The sequence below is a fragment of the Notamacropus eugenii genome, chromosome 3 (assembly GCF_028372415.1).
Source record: "Notamacropus eugenii isolate mMacEug1 chromosome 3, mMacEug1.pri_v2, whole genome shotgun sequence".
Lineage (NCBI taxonomy): Eukaryota > Metazoa > Chordata > Mammalia > Diprotodontia > Macropodidae > Notamacropus > Notamacropus eugenii.
Genome location: NC_092874.1, coordinates 358,859,946 through 358,868,366, shown reverse-complemented (window position 1 = coordinate 358,868,366; position 8,421 = coordinate 358,859,946).

Sequence of the window (8,421 nt, the reverse complement as noted above, 5' to 3'; positions counted from 1 at the left end):
GAACATAAATGAAAAGTATTCAATTTGCTCAATAACTGTTTACATTTTAAAAGGCCAGTTCCTATGTATGTGTATTTATACATATTTATGCATATGCATATATATATATACACACACACACACTATATATGTTTGTATGTATGTGCATACACATAGGCATTTTATTCCACATTACTTCAGCCTGAACTTCAATAGGAGTTGAATGAGGCTTCCTTTGTACTTCAGAAAGTCACTTTTCTCTGATGTCTTAATTTCTACTTCTGCATTATGTAAAAGGGATGAAATTAAATGATATCTAATCTTACTATGATATGGGTCGGCTAAATATGTGGAGAGCAAGGTGTTGGTTTAAGCCCTCTTTCAGGCCACTATCACACCACATCAATCTGTTCTAAAGGTTTCACCTCACTCATGTGAATGTCAAATATGAGAAGAAGTTGCTTTTAGCATCTAGTTGTCAAAAAAAGATGTTTACATTGTCCAATTCCAGGGGTTGAGGTTAAAATAGAGAGTGGAGAGAGGAAGCCGCCTTTTCAGCAGCAGCTTTTTTTATTTCCTTGGACTCCTTCCCACCATAGGGAATCTCCTAATCCACGAGAGAGTCTTTTGTGCCATTTATCTTTGAGCTTTGTAGTTCTTGAGGTGGCTGTAAAAACATACTTAGCAACAAGAAAAAAAAATTCAAATATATCAGAACCACAATTAGAATCACACAAGACCTAGCAGTGGTAACACTAAAAGACCACAGATGTTGGAATATTATATATCAAAGAGCAAAAGAATTGGATCTACAGCTGAAAATATTATACCCAGCAAAATTAGGCATAATCCTGAATGAAAAGAAAATATTTAATTAATTGGTGTACTTTTAGGATTTTGTTACCAAAGAGCCCTCAACTTCATGGAAAATTTGACATACAAGATCTAAGAGAAATATAAAGTACACATCAAAGACTAATTACTAGGACTCAGTAAGAACAAGCTGTTTACTTTTAATATGAGGAAATGTAAAATGCATGTCTAAGATTGTTATTAGTAATTGGGTAGTTCAAAAGAAAGATTGGGGTATAGTTGAGTATGGTGTGATCTTACAAAGTAAAACCATTTAAGAAAACACAAAAAGGTAATTATCTTATACAACAGAGGTAAGACAGGAAGAACTGACACAGAGGAATTAAATGGGTGGGAGGAGATTGGTAGTTCTGGAACCCTACTCTCATTGGGAATTGTTTAAAGAGGGAATTACATACATGCACATGTATGTGTGTATACATATGTATGTGGTTATATATACATATATACACATACACAAATGTATATGTACACACATACATGCATGTACATACACATGCATGTATGCATGCATGCATATGTGCGGGTATAAAAGTCTTCTAAATTCAGAAAGAAATAAAAGTCTAAAGGGAAAGGGACAAGGGAGAGGATAAGAGAGGTGTTTTTAGTGGGCAGCTTACTTACATCAGATCTGGGTTAAAGAGAGAACAATCAATACATTTAGAAAGGAACAAAAGTTCTAAATTTATAAAGAAGTAAGCTGGTGAGGGAATAGGATAAAAGGGGGGCTATAGAAGGGTGTCTACACTATCGGGGAAGGGATAAAAAGGATAAAGAGGGATAACATACGTATTTGGAAGGCTGTAGAAGTCTTCTAAATTCAAATAGAAACAAGAGGGTAAAGGGAAAGTGTGGGGAAAGAGAATAAGAGAGGCATATTTGGAGGGGAGAGGGTCAAGCAATAAGAGGGCAAATTAGTACATGGAAGTAAAGTAGAGCACTCAGGAGGAATAAGAAATAAGACACACACAGAAACATAATATAAAGATTAGGAGTATAATTTATTAGGGAAAAAAGCAGCGGTAGTAATAATGATCTCAGACAAAGTTAAAGCTAAAATACATTTAATCAAGAAAGAAAAAATATGGAAACTGCAATATACGTCAGCATATTAATTAATATTGTTCTAAACTGTCTTAAATAACTAAACAGTGTAAGGTTGAAATATTGCTGTGGTCTTTAAAATGATGAATTAGTGGACTTAGAAATATATGGAAAGACTTGAACTTATGAAGGGAGATATTATCCACCTTCAGAGAAACAGAGGACAAACTTGGGATGATCTTGACAGACTCTCCACAACTTCTACCTAGGCAGAAATACTGACCAACAAAAAATTTTTTTCTAAACTTAGAAAGCAGAGACAAAACCATAGTCTCAAAAAGGGTAGATCTAAGATTGTCCTGTTATGTATGTAACAGAAGTAGTTTCTTCTTTTTTCTCCCTATTTTCCTCCCTCCCTCCTTCCATCGTTGTAGTTTCTAATCATTGGTTAGATAAGAGAGCACAAAGATTGATGTGAGAAGTAGTTGCAACCTCATATTCTTCAACTTCTTCTGCCTCATCACTCACAAATCCCCTCTGTTCTCAAGGTCGATTGCCCATGTTCCGGCCTCACTTTTCTTCCTTCATCCTTTAGTTGGCTACTTTGTTCAACTATACAGAGTTATCCATAATAATGACATCTCACTTTTTTGTCAACAATCATGCCTTGGGAAATCGCACTCTGAATATACTGCACCACCTACCTTTGGGTAAACTATTGTAATTTTTTTTTTTTTGCATTTCTTCTCTGGAAATGTTAAAGGAAACTATCTTTTGCAGCAAAATAAATATTTTCCATCTCCTTTACCAAGATTTATTCCATCAGTTTACATTGTGTATCTTATATGTAATTGCTGTACCAACGTTTCCAAAGCTATATCAAATACAAATACAGAAAATTTGCATCCTTGTAGTACATCTGATTTTATGAGTAAAGTTTTGAATGTTTCTCAACTATAAATATTTCCAATTCTTGGTTTTAGAGAGATCTCATTGATTATATTAAATAAAATTCCATTTATTCCAATTCTCTCTCTCTCTCTCTCTCTCTCTCTCTCTCTCTCTCTCTCTCTCTCTCTCTCTCTCTCTCTCTCTCTCTCTCTCTCTCTCTGTGTGTGTGTGTGTGTGTGAAATTCTAAAAGCTGTTTATCATATTATTTTCCTTTTTATCATATTATATTCCTCCCATTGCCTTCTGTGAACTGCTTATTCTGAGTTTTCATCCTACTCGTCTCACCATTTTTACTGGTCTTCTTTACTTAATTATTCTCATCCTTCCACATATTAATTGTGGACATTCCCAAAAATTCTGTCCTAAGTCTCTTTTATTTCTTTTATAATATGCCCTCTGATTATGTTATCAACCCCCATCAGTACAAGTAACAGGTAAGCCGACAGTAATCTCTCCCTTGAACTCCAGCCTCGCATTGTATCTTCTTCTGGATATCCAATAATCATCGCAAACTGGGGCAGCTAGGTGGTGCTGTGGATAGAGCATCAGTACAGAAGTCAGGAGGACCTGAGTTCAAATCTCACCTCAGACACTTGACACTCACTAGCTGTGTGACTTTGAGCAAGTCATTTAACCCCATTTGCCTCATTCTGGGTCATCTCCAGTCATCCTGATGAATATCTGGTCACTGGATTCAGATGGCTCTGGAGAAGAAGTGAGGATGGTGACCTGCACAGCCCTCCCTCACTCAAAAAACAAAGTCAAGTGCAAGTGATGCCGTTATTTCTCTGATGGCATTGTCTTTTTTGGCAATGAAGGATGAACATACACACACACACACACACACACACAACACACAAAATCATTCCAAACTAAAAACAATTGACCTCATTATGTATGACCTGTGTTCTCAAAAACCTATCTCACCTTTAGAATAACTAATTTTTGTGTATAGCACCATTATTGTTTCAATCACCCAGGTTTGCAATCATTCTTCATTCTTCCCTTTTCCTAAACTTCAATGGAATCAATCATCAGGTCTTTATCTGCATCTCTAAGTTCAAATATTCTTTCCCTTAGTTAGGCTCTCATCACGTTTTGCCTGGACAATCCTAATTATTACCCTTTCTCCAGTTTCTTCTCTCTCCAATCCATCTTATAAAGAATTGTCATGTATTCTCCACAATGCAGAAATATTGAATAGGGAATAATATCCTCTGTAGTCCTTATTAAATATGTATGTATTTAAACATGTATGTAGTGTCCTCTTGGGTTTGTTAAATACTGGGATACTTTGTTCCTTTGTTGCTAATCTGCTCCACTCATTTAGAAACTCATAGTCAGTAAAAATTATGAGCCATAAAAAATTTTGTACCCACCATTCTTTCTTTTCTCATTATTTCCGTTGAAATTCCAGACTAGCTTTTCCCCACAAATGAATTTTGTTATTGTTTTGTCTAGTTCTATAAAGAAACCTGTTGGTAGTTTGATTGACATTTCACTAAATTTGTACATTACTTTAGGTAGAATTGCCATTTTTATTATATTGATGTAGGCCAACCATGAACAATGAATGTCATTCCAATTATGTGTCTTCTTTTATTTCTGTAACAATTCTTTTAAAGATGCATTTATGTTTCATGAGTGTTTCTTTGTAGTTTGACTTCCAGGTATTTAAATCAATCAACCAATGAGTTATGCATTTTATAATACCTTTGAATGGAATTTCTCTAGATTTCATGAGGTTTCTTAGCTACAAGAATATTTCTTTGCTATATTTTAATAACCTTACGTTTATTTTTAGCATTTTTTTCAAATTTTGATTTTCAGTTTTTCTCCCTGACTCTTCTCCCGCACTGACTAAGAAGGCAATCATTATATCAATTATACATGAGAAATCATGTAAGACATATTTTTATATTAGCCATATTGCAAAAACAATAAAGTAATAAAATTATATTTCAATTTTTTCTTAGAGTTCATCAGTTTTCTCTTCAGAAGTCATTAGCTTTTCATCATGACAAAGTCTTTCACAGTTGATCTTCACTTCAGTTATTGCTATTACTATGCACAAGGATCTCCTAGTTGTCCTCACTCAACTTTACAACAGTTTATACAGATCTTGCTGTTATTTTTCTCCAGAAATGACTCCTGTTATCATTTCTTATAGCACAATAGCATTTCATTACAATCATATGTCACATCTTGTTTAGCCCTTTCCCAGTCGGAAATCTTCCCCTCAATTTCCATTATTTTGCCCTCACAAAAAGGGCTGCTATAAATTTCTTTGCACATATAGCTTCTTATCCTTTTCTTTACTCTCTTAAGGCAGTTTACATAGACAGAGGACAGAGGTGGGAGTCGATTTCGTTGGAATGATCTCCATTAAAATGTGAAGTGAGAAAAAGGGATGTATCAGGAAATGGGAGGGGAGAGTTAGAATGGGGAAATTTTTCTCATATAAAAAGACATGCGAAGAAAACCTTTTATTTGGGGCAAGGGGGAGGAATGTTTAGATCCACAATGTTAAGATCAATTCACCACTCCACTAACAGTTCATTAATGATCCTATTTTCCCTTATCCTCTCCAACATTTCTTATTTCTGATGGTGTGAGGTGATAACGCTGAGTTCTTTTAATTTGTATTTCTCTAATCAATAGTGATTTAGAGCACTTTTTCATGATTATAAATAGCTTCCATTACTTTGTCTGAAAGCAGCCTATTCATATCCTGTGACATTTTATTAATTGGTTAATCACTTATTTTTATAAATTTGACTCAATTTTATATATACTTGAGAAATTTGTGTAAAAGTTTTTGATATTATTTCATTGCCTATGTGGTACCTTTTAGCAAAGTGTACTTTCCCAATCATCTCTTTTAATTAGAGCTATCCTTGCTTTTGCTTTGTTTGAGATCATGATTTTTATCCTTGCCTTTTTTTTTAGCAACGGCTTAAGCATATTATATTCTGCTCCAGAACTTCATGTGTGTGTGTGTGTGTGTCTTTCTGTTTCAAGCATATCTTTTGTAAATAATATTATTGGATTCTGGTTTCTAATTCATTTTGCTACCCACTTGCATTTTATGGATGAGTGTATTGATAATGCCTTTTTGTTTGTTGTTAATGTAACTTTGCTTCTTAGTGAGACTAAAGATATTCCCCACCATTAATGGACCTTCCCATTAAGCAGTGTTTGATTAGGGGCGGCCTACACATTTTGTTAATTTTCTAATGAGGCACTGGATCTCAAGTGTTATGAAGCTCTGTGACTGTAAAAAAATGCATAAATATTCTGAGGTGAGGTTTTACTTTGGGGCTTACTCGTTGGAAATGTTTCTTTGGCCAGACAAGACTCTGGGCAGCCTCTAAGGAGACACTTGGTTTTGAAAAACCAGATGTTCATGCTTCTCTCTCTCTGGTACCTATGTATGCATGTAATGGTCAGACAGTTGGATCTGTCTGTTGATCTATGATGTATGTCTTGTTGTGTCAGACAGTTAGAAGTCATGTTTATTGATTTCTCTCTATTTTCTCTGAAGTCCAGGTTGCTGACTTTTCCCCCTGAACTAAGTGAAGGATATATGTGCTTGACCTCTTAAAATTTGCTTTTCTTTTGGAAATTCAGATATAAAAGCCTGTAATAGAAGGCCCTCCTCTGCATGTTGGGGTGTTTGTTTTTACAGTGCACTCAGCTCATTCACCTTCACAGTTATCATTACTAATTGTATTTCACTCCATCCAAATTTCTTCTGTTTATTCTTTCTCCTTCTTTGTATCCCATCCCTTCTCAAAAATCTTTGCTATTGGTAATCACCACCTCCCTTAATCAGACCTTCATTTTTTCACCCTCCTTTTCTCTTATGCTCTTCCTCTCCTGCTTCACTATTACATAAGATAGGCTTCTATACACAACTGAGTGCATTTGTATGTTTTTCCTTCTTGGAAGCAATTCCTTCTTTGAACCAAGTGCTGCCTGCCACTCCTGCATTTTCCAGCCCCAAAGTAAAAAGGTTTTCCTTGCTTACCGTTTTTTCTGGAGGAAAAAATTTCCCCTTTTTACCTCTCCATTTTCTTTTCCCACTTCTCCCAGTACATCCCTTTTTTCCACTCCAGTTTTTTTTTGATCATTCCAACATAGTTGACTCACACCCATGCCCTCTGTCTATGTAAAATCATTTTAACTTCCCTAATAATAATTTAGTACTTAGTAACTGTATGGATCATCTTCCCATATAGGAATGTAAACAGTTTAATCTTATTGAGTCCCTTATTATTTCTTTTTCACATTTACCTTTTTATGCTTCCTTGATTCTTGTGTTTGAATGCCAAATTCTCTAGTCAGCTCTGGTCTTTTCATCAGGAATGCTTAAACTGCTTTGTTTCTTTAAATATCCATCTTCCACTCCGAAGAAAGGATTATACTGAGATTTTCAGGGTAGTTTATGCTTGGTTGCAATCCCAACTCCTTCAATTTCCAGATCATGTTCTGCTGTTTCAACATGGAAGTTACTATGTTTTTCCAACCTGCAATAATTTTATTATAATGGAGAAACCAGGCTGCATAAAGGCCTATGTGATTACAAAGGAGCATGATCTTTTCAAGGTTAAAGTTTGAACTCTAGTAACACAGAAAAGTTTACAATCATAGCTCAAAATATTCATCTCCTAGGACTGACTGCCCCATACAGTCTCATGAGAGAGGCTATTTATTACATAACCACAATTATGATGTCTGGTGGGGTGGTGGCAGAAAGAGAGACGATTAAAAACTTTACATTGATGCTGATATCTCTGTTCCATCTTTTGTTAAGAAACGGGAGGAGAGAACATTCTCATTTCTTCAATTGCATTTTACTTAATAATCCAGGTATATGGATCCTGACACAAAGGGTATGAATGTTAATTCAAGCGGAGTGAGAGAGAGAGAGAGAAACTAGGGCAGATTTGAATATGTGGTCACAGGGAAAGGACAGGAAAAAATGGTGGAGGAGAAGAAAGTTAAAAAATTCTTACATGCCCAATGGGTGAGATGCATCTCTCCTCTCTGTTATTTCTTGAAACCAAGATGCTGTACAACAGCAGAATCTATGATTTTCTAAAGCAAACTTTGTGATCCAAGATGCCTCCATCAGTCATGGGAAGACAATAAGAGATGGGAGTTAGAATGGGGTAAGCCTTCTTTCGAAGCTTTAGGTATCACAGAAATTTCTGCTCTTTGGGCTAAGTGATATTTATTACTTAGATTAAAATTCTTGAACAGCATTGTAATGACAGGAGATCTGAGACTTGAGGAAGGGAAGAAGGAGAGAAATTCTGATTTTAAAGTAGCATTTTTGGTTGAGTTACTGTAAGCATATACTGTTTTGGAAAAGTTGTGGAGTATAGATTGAGGAGTTTGTGTTGACACACAATATTCCAAACAAGAGTTTCAGACGTCTTTAACCTACTCACAGGTCATTTTCTGAGATGCTATAAATGGCTAAACACTAAACACTGTGGTTTAAAGAAACTCTCACACCACTCTAATCGTTGTCAGCTCAATCATCTTTCTGAATCTCAAGTCTGAAA